The sequence below is a fragment of the Bidens hawaiensis genome, unplaced genomic scaffold, assembly GCF_021521415.1.
Source record: "Bidens hawaiensis isolate Kalapana, Puna unplaced genomic scaffold, B.hawaiensis_p1.1 tig00002525_1, whole genome shotgun sequence".
Taxonomy (NCBI): Eukaryota; Viridiplantae; Streptophyta; class Magnoliopsida; order Asterales; family Asteraceae; genus Bidens; species Bidens hawaiensis.
The window spans coordinates 2,463,334-2,478,189 of NW_027491138.1; the positions used below are offsets into that span (position 1 = coordinate 2,463,334).

Sequence of the window (14,856 nt, forward strand, 5' to 3'; positions counted from 1 at the left end):
GTTTGTATGTTTGTTATTACGGATGCTCTAATATGGACTTATACAATACATCATCATTAAACATCTAATGTATACTTCCACTTCATTATTTTCCTTCCATGTAACCCACCATCCCCCTCCCTCCCTATTCAATCTACAAACCCGTCTACCTTTTTCTCCAACTATCTGCATCACCATGCTTAAAGCTACAAATTTCCCACATAATATGTCTTCGAATGATTACACTGTCACCCAGAATAGCAAAAAGGCTCTTGAGTTCATCGAAGATTTCACCTCTAACCCCGATCAATTCCAGCAACAAGTCCTCTCTGAAATCCTCACACAAAACGCCAACGTTGAATACCTCAAACGCCATGGTCTTTCTGGTCAAACCGACCGCGAAACATTTAAGAAACTTATACCGGTCATGACTTACGACGACATCCAACCAGATATAACACGTATTGCTAATGGTGATAAATCCCCGATTATATCCTCTCGTCCTATTTCAGAATTCTTAACTAGGTACACTACTATACATCATTTATAAATCATACCATACGAAATATGTTTTAAAATTTTGATTGTGCAGTTCTGGGACATCCGGAGGTGAGAGGAAACTGATACCCACCATCGAAGATGAGCTCGAACGACGGGCATTCATGTATAGTCTAATGATGCCGGTGATAAACCAGTTTGTGCCTGGTTTAGATAAAGGCAAAGGGATGTATTTCTTGTTTGTTAAATCCGAAGCCAAGACTCCAGGCGGGACCGTGACCCGACCGGCTTTAACTAGTTACTATAAAAGCTCCCAGTTTCAACAAAGCCCATACCACCCTTATGCAAACAACACCAGCCCAAACGAAACCGTTCTCTGCCCGGATTCCTACCAAAGCATGTATTCCCAGATGCTTTGTGGGCTTTGTTTTAATAAAGAAGTTCTTCGGGTGGGGTCGGTTTTTGCTTCCGGGTTTATCCGGGCTATCCGGTTCTTGGAGAACAACTGGGCAGTTTTGTGCCATGATATCCGAACCGGAATCTTGAACCCCGTGATTACCGATCCTTGCGTAAGAGAGGCTGTGATGAGAGTGTTGAAACCCGACCCAGAATTAGCGGACGTTATTGAGTTGGAATGTTCCAGGAATTCATGGCAGGGGATCATCACGAGGCTATGGCCGAACACCAAGTATATTGATGTTATTATTACGGGAAGCATGTCACAGTACATACCCATTCTTGATTATTATGGGAATGGCCTCCAGCTTGTGTCCACATTGTATGCTTCGTCGGAGTGTTATTTCGGTGTCAACCTAAACCCACTTTGTAAACCTAGTGAAGTTTCGTACACATTTATTCCTACCTTGGGTTATTTTGAATTCCTACCTGTTACTCGCAACAACGACCTTGCTAGTTCAGTCGACGAGAAGAACAACAGGAGCTGGTCGACCTTTCCGAGGTTAAACTCGGTCAAGAATACGAGCTTGTGGTCACCACTTATGCTGGTTAGTGATTTCTTTCTTTAATATATACTTTTTATGTTATTTGTATTTTTTATATATTTTAACAAAATGATTGATTGGCTGTAATTAACTCTCTATCTTACTCGGATCGAGGAAAGTTCTACTCTCAGTTCATTCTTACTTTACGAGTGGGGTATTATTGGACATGTTTGTATGTTTACAATGGTTTTGTATTGGACTTTTCATGTACCCATGTGTTTAATGAAGCATATCCTTAAACTGCAGGACTTTACAGGTATCAAGTAGGTGATGTGTTGAGAGTCATGGGATTCAAGAACAAATCCCCGCAATTTAATTTTGTTTATCGAAAGAATGTGGCGTTGAGTATTGATTCCGACAAGACTGATGAAATCGAGTTACACAAAGCAGTCGAGACCGCAGTCAACCATTTGACGCCATTTGGTGTGATATTGGCTGATTACACGAGCTATGCAGACACCACAACCATCCCTGGCCATTATGTTATCTTCTGGGAGCTGAGCCTAACCCAAACCACAGGAATCATGCCTTCAGTTTTTGAAGAATGTTGTCTTGCGATTGAAGAATCACTCAACAGTGTTTATCGACAAGGGCGTACTTCTGACAAGTCAATTGGACCTTTAGAGATCAAAATAGTGGAAAGTGGGACGTTGGATAAACTCATGGACTATGCAATCAATTTAGGTGCATCGTTTAGCCAGTACAAGACACCCCGGTGCGTGAAGTTTGCACCGATTGTTGAGCTGCTAAACTCAAGAGTGGTGTCAAGTTACTTTAGCCAGAAATGCCCTAGATGGGTTCCCGGGCATAAGCAGTGGGGCTGTACTAGTTAGTGAAATAAGATTTTAGTTAGATGAATGAATAACACACATCATCATCTGTTATTGTTACTTTTTTTTTATGTTGTTGGATTAAGGTTAAGAAATTTAAATTAAAAACAGTTTGAAGGTTCAAAAACTCAATTTGACATTATCTGTTATCTAATATAAGTAAGTACAAAGTCGGCGCCACAACACTGACTTATGAATATTTTATTGATTTTTTTTAACTTTCAAAAAAGGGTTTTTTGTTTTTTGTTTTTTAATTGTTGCAAAACTTTGTTTTTAATTTTTTGCCACAACACTGACTTATGAATATTTTATTGTTTTTTTAAACTTTCAAAAAAAAAACGTTTGTTTTTTGTTTTTTAACTGTTGCAAAACTTTATTTTTAATGTTTTTAAAACTGGTTAAATGTTTTCTCTTTTTGTTTTTTTCCTAGGTTCGTAACAACCATTATTTTTTTGTTCTACTGAAATCGTTTTGATTTACTGCCACAAAGTCCGGGGCTAACAATGCTCAGGTTTTAACAACTCATAGCGCAACGTGCAGTACCGACAACGCTTGGGTTTTACCAACGTTCGGGTATTGCCAAACTTGCGATATCTATGAAATTCGCGTTGACACACCGCCGAAAGGCTCGGTATTTTACCAGCACCCCAATTTTGCCGACTCACCACCACAAACGGCCGAATACGAGTCGACTCGACGTTTCGTATAGAAGTCAAGTAGACATGTCCGTGCCACAAGATTCATTTTTTATTATTTTACTTTTTTTTCCTACCAAAGTATGTTCGTTTTTTTTGTTTTTTTAATTGGTGCTATGTTTTGTTTTTAATTTTTTTTATTGGTTAAATGTTTTTTCTTTTTGTTTTATTCCTACATTCATAATAAGTATTATGTTTTTTGTTTTACTGAAATCATGTTGATTTACCGTCACAACGTCTGGGGCTAACAATGCTCGAGTTTTACCGACTCATCGCGCAACGTCCAGTAACGACAACGCTCAGGTTTTACCAACGACGAGGTTTTGCCAAACTTTATTTTAGTTCCGATACCGTAACAAATGTAAATGAAAACTATGAACTTCACGTTAACCCGCCACCGAAAAGTTCGGTTTTTTACCAGCGGCCCAGTTTTACCAACTCACCACCACAAATGCTCGAATACGAGTCGAGTCGACGTTTCGATGATCAGCTTTTGCCAACGCTCGGGTTTACCGACCAAATAAACATTGCTTTAAATATGGTAAGGAAAAAAAGTATCATATGTTATACAAGTGTCCTAGAGTCACTGCCTCAGCGTCAGGGAGACCGATCGCGACGTCACCCCATTCGCTTACCTTACTTTTAGTTTTTATTTTTTGTTGTCGTTTTGTTTTAGTTCCAGAACCATAACGAACACAGTTAATGCTGACTAAATTCGCATTGACTGTTGTCGTCCCGGACCAACCGACGCTGCCCCATTGGAGTACCTTAACTTTTATTCTTATTTTTTTATTTCAATTTTGTTGTAGTTCCAACACTGTAGCGGTCGTAGGTACTATTGACTGAATTCACATTGATTCGTCAACGCAGCACTTGGGTTTTGCTGAACGATTTTACCGCGCAACGCGAGGGCAACTCACTAGTTTGATCTAAAATCCAGCAGGAATCGTGCCGTGCCGTGCCGTGCCGTGCCCACAACATCTTAATATCATATATATGTATTTATTTTCAAAAATTTTACACCAATACCCTTATCTTAATCCTTTGAGAGTTCCAGGTATAAAAAAGTATAAAGGATAACAATTTAATTGGTATTTATTAATTTTTCCGACGGATAAATATGATTTTCTTTTAAACTGGAAGTATGGACGAAATTACCCAACATGCTAATATTATATTTATCATCCTAATAAAAAGAAAAGTTGACGTATGTTTTATCAGTTACGATCATGCATGTATTGAATTATTTGTTACTATTGACTTATTCAATTTTTAAAACAGAAAAGAGAAGGTTAACATTGAACGGAATTTGGGAATTTGCACAAATCGAGTGAAGGCGGTAAACAAACATGCATGGATTCAAATGTTAGGCAATATTGTCTCTACACGTTGGACATCAAGGAATGTAAGACCGATAATTTGAGACTTGCGATATCAATACGACGAAACCCGTTAAATATATTATGGTCAAGAAAATAATTAATGTGAGCGAGAAATCCGAATACGAGACGAGAGTTTCGATGCACGAATTTAGCTTCAACGGGGAGGAGATCTTCTAGAATGTTAGGCTATTAATGTGTTAGCTATAAATAAGGGCTTATGTTTGCCATTTATGTATGTGTTCTAATGTGTACTAGGATAATAACCCGAGTAACACACGGGCGGAAAACATATCAACAAACAATATAAAATATAAACTACGCATTCAGTCAACACAAATATTTGACATAAGTTTTTTACCCTCAGATGTTACAAAAGATGTTAAACTATATCTATAACATAAAAAGAAAATACTTTATAAATAAACAATGTAATGAATAAGAAATAATATAACATAAATGAACCATTAGACCTGGAAAAAAGTAAAAAACACATATTAGTAAAATATTTTGTAATATTAATTGAAAAGTAAGTTTACAAATACATACAAACTTTAAACTGTATCACATTAAGTTTTCGAAAATCTCTTTGTAAACGGCTTTATTTAATTTTTTTAAACATTCGGTTTGATCACCATTCACCAGCTCTTCTTCTTTCCTCAAGAGTAATTTAAATCATTAACAAGGTGGTTATTAATTGGAATAAATATACTTAATCATGGAGTTAATTGCATTAATTTGAATAAATAGAATTAATTGTATAATTAATTGACTTAAATTGTAATGCTTATTTTAATTTAGTGGATTAAAAATAATTGTGAATATGTGGAAATTATTGATATGGAAATATGATTACATGGAATCCTATGTGGATAGGCTAGAATAAGGACATGTGGAGAGAATCATTTTGCTTTAATATATTAGTAAGATGCTTAACCACCAAAGGGGAGCTCATATTGGGTGTGATCGGTTCGCTAAATGTTATGAATCATTTGTACCGATTACGGGATCGTTTACTCTTTATCTTATTTTTATCTTTACATCATATGTTCGATCGTTTGTTTATACCGCACCTGTCTCGATCGCTTATCAAGAACAAAATCCGTTCGATGTTAGATCCGGTTATTGGGGACCTACACTTGGTATCAGAGCGGGTCGAATCAACTGATTCAACTTTGTTCTTGATATTCAGGTTCTATTTCCGCGATTACCCGAATCGAGACGTTAATTTCTTGAAGACCCATTGAAGTTTTGAAAATAAAGTTGGAAGATCTTGGAAATAAAGTTGGAAGATCTTGGAAACAAAGTTGGAAATAATTGTGCTTGAAGTTCGTCTTTGTAGATATGGTGTTTCAGGACCTACAAGTGGTTGAATTCGGTTCCGTTATGCACCGAAATTTCGGCGAGCCTAGGGTTCTTCTCCGGCGACGATTCCAGATATTGGAGATGTACAAATCAAACTCCGATATGAGTGTCGGTTATCTCTGTTTGTTCAAGGAGGTCGGTATTTCGGTGAAGATTGAGCCAAAAACTGAGATGCGGCAGCGGCGACTCGTGGTGGGTACTAGTGGTGGACGGTGGTGGCGTTTATATGGTGAACTGGTCGAAGTATGTTTCCGCGGTGAGGATGAGTGGCCAGTGACCACTGATGTTGTTGTGAACAGCTGGAGCTGACTGATCGGAATAGTTTTCCGGCAGAAGGAGTCTCGTTTTTTCGTCGTAACAGGTCCGACCACCATGAAGGACAGTAAGAACAATGGTCGTGGTTGTACGAGGTGGTGAAGAGGGTCAACATTCAGCTGTTAGAGCAGCGGTTCATTGAAAGAAACAGTTTGTGGCTGCTGATCGGAGTTAAACGGGATGTTCCGGCAGATATGGCCGGCGACTATGTTAGTATGAGCCTATGCGGTGTTGAAACCGGAGCATGGTTTTCCAGCAGAAAGTGGCCAGTGACCATTATGATCATGGTTGATAATATGGACGGTTCAAATTTGTTAGATTGTTGGGGCACTTTCTAGCAATTATATTTAGACGAGAACTTTCATGCTGTTGTTTTGGGCTGGGCTTTTTGGGCCAAATGGATCTGGACAAATCTAGGTTTCTTTGATTTGTATCATAAGCTTAAGCTGAAAATTTACAGAATGCAAGAACTCCAGGGGCGAAAACTTCCCAGGTCCAACATGTTTGGAATTTGTTTTGGGACAAGTGTTTGCAAGATAATTTCGAGCGACGAATTGATAATGTTCGGATTGACCAAATTGAAGAAAGTCAAAAGTGATCGGGTTTTCGTCATTGGTTAACCGTGTTCAAAGCTTGTTATTTTTATATTATTTTCAAGGCGTTCGAGAAGTTGGTGGTGAACTTTGAACAAATTGGATATGGATTTGGATTTAAAGAAGAAATAATGAGTTTTGCCATTTGATCTTTGGATCTGGTAATTCAAAATCGATTTGTGGATATTCGAGCTCTTCTCAACCTATATTGCTTAAGATTCGAGAGAATGGATAAAGAAGCGAGAACTCCTTCATGAATGAAATTAGGTGGGTCATAACTTGAGGGGGTGAATTGAAACGAAGAGGCTTCGGTTTATTGGGTGATTTGTGAAGATGCGAGACACGGTTTGACAACCTTTTAATATCATAAGTCAAGAGGGTGATTGTAAGACCAAAAATGTGACTTACGATGTCAAAAGAACGAAACCTGTTAAATATATTATGGTCAAGAAAGTAATCAAAGCGGGCGGAAAATCCGGATACGAGACGAGAGCTTCGGTGCACGTGCTTAGCTTCAACGGGATAAAAAAGGCTTCTAGATTATCTATGTTTAGCTATAAATAGGACATGCATTATCTTTGTATATGTGTTTTGTATGGTGTTTTCACCCACCCAAGGGGAGCTCACCTTGGGTGGGATCGGTTCGTTTAATTATTATAAATCTTTTATCCGATAACGGTATCGTTCGTTTATATTATCTTTGTTTGTTTTCATTCGATCGTTTGATTTCACCGCACCCGTCTGGATCGCTTATCAAGAACAAAATCCGTTCGTTTGTCGAATCCGTTTTCAGGACCTACCGAATCAAAACCAAAATCCAGTTGAATTCTAAATCGTTTGTCAACGAAGATCGTTTGCAGAAAATAGGAATCAACAAGGAAGAACTGGTCATTGATTGCAGAAAACCAAGCTGCAACTTGAAATAGGACGAATTAACCACTTGCTGCATAAAAACAAACATGCGATTTGAAGATCATGAAGAATAGTTTATTGTAGGAAACGCTATGTGATCTAAAGAACACGATTTTACCCTTTAACTGGAATTAAGGTTGAGCAAGGGGATGGGTGTCTAAAGGTGATATAGTAATTTAATTTTTTAAACATTCCAATTCTTTTATTATATTTACAAACCAGGCAACATAATATTTTTTTATGGAATCATTTTCAATTCAAATTTGAATTCTGATTTCAATTCCTTTAAAAACCATTTCACGAACCGAATGCCCCTTACATGAATGTAATTAATCATACTTAGTGAGGAAAATGTTGGAAAATTATAAACAATGAATGGAAATTAATTTATTAAGTTATTAATACTATAATTCTTCATATGTTAAAACTCTTGAATAGAGTTTTATTTATAACACCTAATAGGTTTTATTAGAGAATTAAGTCTCCAATTAAGTGAGGCTCTTCACTTACTTTTAATTCTTGTATATATAGTAGGCTATGTGCCTCATTTGAAAGATGCTAGAAAAATGAGAAGCTAGGAAATTCAAGGAAAAAAATACATGCATGCATGAAGAGTTATTGGTGACGAAGAAAGCTTTTAAGACTCATACGTTGAAAGCCTATAGACATGGGTTTCTCTACTTGATTCCTCTACCTTTCCCTTCTTTTTTTCCTCTACTTCTAACAATATAATTTACCCGATGTAAAACCTCAGGCGTGTGGACATCTCCGACAGTACACACACTGTTCCAGTTGTTGTACCCTGGGAGACAGGTGGGCTCTTTAATAGAGACACGAAATATGTTTTAAGGAAAGCGTATTGAATACATGCCTCAACCACGCTCAATATATATGCATTGTTTTGTTCATCTTTTGTTGCAGTCAATGGAGTTAGCCACACTAAGGAAAACTAAGACGAATGTGAAGATACTCAATGGGTAGAAGACTCAAGTCAAGAAATTTTCGTTAAAGTTCCTACCAAAGACATCAACATGAATCTTTATATTAATATAACTTGCACTTTATATTTATATCCTTTTTGGTTTTGTACACGATATTGTACTGCGCTATTTCTCTTGTATAACGAGAGTATCGTCCTACAGAAAATAAATATTTTTGAAAACTAATTTTACCATAATAATAATAATAATAATAATAATAATAATAATAAAAATGAAGTTTTCTCGTTTCGTAAGTCATTATTAAAAATCGTCAAATAAACGTAAAGTAAACTTTAAATTTCTAGAATTCGTTTAGTCAATGCAATAAATACAAATATAAATTATAAACAATAGTTCAAGTTTTCCGAACATATAAACTTCGTTTTCTCGCCGTTAAAATACTTTAATCATATTAGTAACCGATTTCCGTTTAGACATAAATAATAATATTATAACCAAAGAATAGAAAATAATATAAAATATTCATTACAAGTTTTACAATAAAAACACCCCGTACGATTATCGATTAAGTCTTGTTTTTTTTACTCAATTTAGTTAGTGCGGATCGCTTGCTTCGGCTTACGTGACGTGTTTGGTTGTGGTTATTCTCAAACGCTTTCAAGTACTTATTCCCTTTCTCCTCAATCATTAAGGTGAGTTTTTCATCACCCCTCTTTAATGTTTTAATGTTTTGGGGTAGCATATGTATCCTTATAAAAATTCAAGCATTGTTTCTTCTATTACAAAACTACAATTCGTATATGGACTTGTGTGCTACTTGTATTACTTGCACGAATATTACTTGCACGATTGGGAAGCCTCATTAAGTATGATCATACGCCCCCCTTTGCACTCCGATCCATTTGTATCAAGTGGAAAAGGGCCTCATTATCCAAGTACGTTGATTGTTACCAATTGAAAAAGACCATACTTGCGCGATTATCCAAGTACGTTGGTTGTACCAACTGGAAATGACTTACTTGCTCGTTTATCACATGTTTATGAATTATATGGTTTTTAAGTACGTATTTAAACTGTGGAAACTCACCAGCTATATTTATAGCTGACCATATTTTATACATATGTTACAGGTACCGTGATTAGAGGTTGAAGTATTGAAGACACTTAGATAACTAGGTTATTTAATAAACGAGACATTGGTTTTTATTATGATTTGATTTCAACTTGTATTCTTATTTGAACTTGTGTACTTGGCTTATTAAATGAATTAATGTTATTATTGCCATCAAATAGTGTCACGTGTGTTTGAACAATCTGTACGTAACATTCGGGCGTTTCCGCTTAAGCCGGGGTGTTACAATTAGCCACACTAAGAAAAAAGAACTAGGACGAATGTGTAGATATTCAATGGTTAGAAGACTCAAGTCAAGAAGTTTTCGTTAAAGTTCCCACCAAATACATCAACATGAATCTTTATATTAATATAACTTGCACTTTATATTTATATCCTTTTTGGTTTTGTACAGGTATTGTACTACGCTATTTCTCTTGTATAACGAGAGTATCGTCCTACAGAAAATAAATAATTTTGAAAACTAATTTTACCATAATAATAATAATAATAATAATAATAATAATAAAATGATTGGCGATGGATAACACGTTGCATAAAACTATTATTAAAGTCATGCATGAATTTGTTGTACACAACAGGGATGAGCGTTTTCGGTACGGGTACCGATTGGTACCGTTACCATAGCGGTACCGGTACCAGGTTTTGAGTTTTCGGTATCAGTACGGTTCGGTACGGTACCAGTATTTCCAGAATTTTTCAAGAAATACCGGTACCGTACCGGTACCGAACCGAACATTTCAGTACCGGTACCGGTACCAACAATTTCCGAATTTCAGGATCGGGATTTTCGAGATCGGTACCGGTAACATCCCAATCTCATCCCTAGTACACAATATATGGGCATATGTACATCAGTATATATATATATATATATATTTATATGAGAAGTATAGTTTGAAAACTCTCTTGAGTTGAAAAAACCCGTGAAAACCCTATGTAACATCGTTTTTTTTTAGTTACATGTTATATATGTTGTTACATTTAATACAAAGCATCGAAAGCATAAAAAAAATGTTTTGCTATTTTTTTTACATATTTTTAGTAATTTTTATATATGTTTTCAGGAAAGAGAAAATATAAATAAACTTTTACATTTTTTATTAATTTTAATTGTGGACCACAAGATTTAATCTTTAACTAAAAACATGTGATTAAGAATGAGTTTCTAGAGTTTTCATAAATCAAGTGGGTTTTTATTCTAAACTAGCCCTATATATATATATATATACACACATACACACACTAAATGTAATTGCTATATGGTATATATAATATAATGCGCGCGTTTTTTTATTATAAAGTGAAAAGTTGAACTTTTTGATTTTTAGCTTCAAGTATGAATCTTTGACTGAATAGTGAATGCCGTTAAACGGAGTTTTGTTCTTGATGAAGAAGATTGTTTCTATACACAAAAGATTGATTTATTATAATTTTGTTTCATATATGGTAGAAACTGCCATAGTGTTTCATAGATTGCTTTTTTTGATACATAAAATACATAAAAGCCTATATATTGTTTTATTATAAAAAAATTGCCTATTATTTGATATTTTGTGGTGTGATCCTGATCCATATGCATGTAATCACATAATTAATAATCTACTTTATAAAAGAACTCGTAATTATCTATTTGTTGAAAGAAATTAATAGAGTTTTGTTTACACAAAAAGGAATATTGTTATTTTATAAAAGCAATTATGGGATTTCTATACAATTTTTTTTTTCAATATATGTAAAATAATTAATATTTTTTTCAAAAAGAAACAGTGTCTTTTTTCTACTTCATTCTTATCATTGTGTATGTATAGCCCCCCGTCTCCTCCCATTTCTAAAATATCTATAATACAATACTTCAACCTTTCTCTCCGCCTATCATCCACCACCATGCTTAAACATCCTAATTTCCAGCTTGATGATGATAACAGTCTCACCCAGAGAAACAAAAGTTGTCTTGAGTTCATTGAAGATGTCACTTCTAACCCTGATCAAGTCCAGCAACGAGTCCTCTCCGAAATCCTCACACAAAACGCAAACGTTGAATACCTCAAACGCCACGGTCTTTCCGGTCAAACCGACCGCGAAACGTTTAAGAAACTTATACCGGTAATCACTTACGAAGATATCCAAGCGGATATCGCTCGTATCGCCAAAGGTGATACATCACACATTCTGTCCTCTAGACCCGTCTCAGAATTCATAACAAGTTCTGGGACAGCAGCAGGTGAGCGGAAACTAATGCCGGCCATCGAAGATGACCTCAAACGAAGGTCATTTCTGGTCGGTCTTATAGTCCCAGTGATAAGCCAGTTTATACCTGGGATAGATAAAGGCAAAGGGATGTATTTCTTGTTCGCTAAATCCGAATTCAAAACTCCAGGAGGCCCCGTGGCCCGACCCATTTTAACTAATTTCTTAAAAAGCTCTCATTTTGATAAGCAAAGGCCATACGACCCTTATACAAACTTCACCAGCCCAAACGAAGCCTGTCTGTGCATGGATTCTTACCAAAGCATGTATTCCCAGATGCTTTCTGGGCTATGTTTTAGTAAAGAAGTTGTTCGGGTTGGGTCGGTTTTTGCTTCTGGGTTTCTCAGGGCTATCCGGTTCTTGGAGAACAACTGGACAGTTTTGTGCCATGATATCCGAACCGGAACCTTGAACCCGGTGATTACCGATCCTAGTGTTAGAAAAGCTGTGATGAGGGTGTTGAAACCCGACCCAGAATTAGCGGACTTTATTGAGTTGGAATGCTCCAAGAATTCATGGCAGGGGATCATCGCAAGGCTATGGCCGAACACCATGACATTGATGTTATTGTTACGGGAACCATGTCACAATACGTGCCCACTCTTAATTTATGGGAATGGCATCCCACTTGTGAGCAAGATATATGCTTCGTCCGAATGCTATTTCGGCATCAACCTAAACCCGTTGTCTAAACCTAGTGAAGTATCCTACACTCTTATTTCGAACATGGCTTATTTTGAATTCCTTCCTGTTATTCGCAATAATGGAAATGGTGGCGTCACCGAGAGCCAACATCTAGAACTGCTTGATCTTTCTGATCTTAAACTCGGCCAAGAATACGAGCTTGTGATCACTACCTATGCTGGTCAGTATTGTTTTAATTTCCTACTAATAATTTGTTTGTATAGTAATATGCACACCATTTGGTTTGATGAACCGATCATGTGAAACTACAGGACTTTATAGGTACCGAGTTGGAGATATCTTGCGTGTAGCGGGATTCAAGAACAAAACCCCTCAATTTAATTTCATTTGTAGAATGAACGTGGCATTGAGCATTGATACGGATAAGACCGACGAAGTTGAGTTACAGAAAGCAGTTGAAACCGCAGTCAACCACTTGATGCCATATGGTGTGACATTGACCGAATACACGAGCTATGCTGACACCACAACCATCCCAGGCCATTATGTCATCTTCTGGGAGCTTAGCTTGAATGAAACCACACAAATCCCATCATTGGTTTTTGAAGATTGTTGTCTTGCAATCGAAGAATCACTTGACAGTGTTTATAGACAAGGTCGCACTGCTGACAAATCAATTGGCCCGTTAGAGATCAAGATTGTGGAAAAGGAGACTTTTGATAAACTAATGGACTATTCAATCAGTTTAGGTGCGTCAATCAACCAGTACAAGACACCAAGGTGCGTCAAGCTTGCACCGATTATCGAGCTGTTGAACCGAAGGTGGTATCGAGTTACTTTAGCCCAAAATGCCCGAGATGGGTCCCCGGGGGAGACTACGCTAATTAGTGAAATTAGTGTTAGTTTGAAAAATGAATGGCAAACATAATTTGTTATATGCCATGTTACTTTTTTCGTTTGCTGTTGGATCAAAGGATTTATATTAAAAGCAGTTTGAAGGTTAATAATAATAATAAAACTCAATTTGACATTTTATCTACAATCCAGCAAGAATCGTGCCCAGCCCACAACATTCATTGGGCTTGCTCTAGAATTATTTTAACTATAAAACATTAAAAATATGATAAATTTTATATTTGTTGTCGCGTGGTACCACTGGTGGCACGATGATACTCCAGTGGTCGATGAGTGATCCAAATTAATCGTTCATAAAAATAATAAAAAAATAACCCGATCGAATTATCAAACGTGGTTACTTTAATCAGCATAACTAACATAGATGAATACATTAAGAACAATGTTTTGAAAAATGGATCATTTATCGACTAAACATCCGAGAAGTTCACATGTCATACCGGTTAGACCAATTGAACCATTTTAAATATCAGATAACATTATAATAATTTAAAACTAAATGATATAAAACATATTGAACAAAATACCAAAATAAAAACTAAAATTATTTCGTTTTAATTGATTTATACTAATACAAGTTCTAGAACCTTATTTTATTTTTAAATATTTGAAAAGTAAAAAAAAACAATACAAATTAGAAGCATACTAGTAAAGATACATGCGCGCTGCGACGGAGTTTAAATCCATCGAAACCATTGGAACGAACACCGATACTGGTCCCGATAACATTGGCCCAACTATCTATATCATAAAGGATATTGACAAATGTTTTACATGAAAAACCATAAAAATGAATAACAAAACGCGTCGCGGCGTGGATGTTAAAAACCAACCTAATATATATAAATATATATATATAGATAGATAGAAACGTTAAAGCATGCACGTTACGGCGTGTTTACTTGCAACATTTAGACCGAAACATAAAGCATAAGTTAAATACATTTATAGGTAAAATATATGATTTATTAAAATTCAAACTAAACCATAATGGTTGTATTACATTTACTAATACTTTAAGGGAATGAAACTAAAAGTTAATCAAACGAACAATATGAAAAGTTACTAAACATAAGGGAACAAAATAAAAACTATGAGACGTACCTATATCCTCCTCTCCCAATAAAAGATGATTTTCCTATAAGCGTGGTAGGCTTTGGTTGCTTCTCATTGATAAAATCCCATGCAAAGTTATTCTTTTTACGATCTATTATGTCGGGGTTCATAACCCGGCTTAAATCCATATCCATTTAGTTTTCTGATCCTATTTAAGGTTAAATCAATTTCCAATCAATTTCTCTTTCCGTCTTTCTCTGCTCCTATTATTTCCAAGTATTCTCTAACCGGCGATTGAACATTCAACTCAATATCCAAGTAATCAATATTCCGATTGACTTTTAATATTT

General features: G+C 35.9%; 2 pseudogenes across 1 annotated transcript; both read left to right on the plus strand.

Annotated features, from left to right (window-relative positions):
• The first annotated feature begins 205 nt into the window (after positions 1–205).
• LOC143620099 (indole-3-acetic acid-amido synthetase GH3.5 pseudogene) lies at positions 206–2,311 on the plus strand (annotated as a pseudogene). The gene is made up of 3 exons (XR_013151291.1): positions 206–504; positions 572–1,481; positions 1,725–2,311. The product of XR_013151291.1 is annotated as an indole-3-acetic acid-amido synthetase GH3.5 pseudogene (transcript).
• Positions 2,312–11,495: 9,184 nt separating this feature from the next.
• On the plus strand, positions 11,496–13,423 carry LOC143620100 (indole-3-acetic acid-amido synthetase GH3.6 pseudogene; annotated as a pseudogene).
• The last annotated feature ends 1,433 nt before the right edge of the window (positions 13,424–14,856 follow it).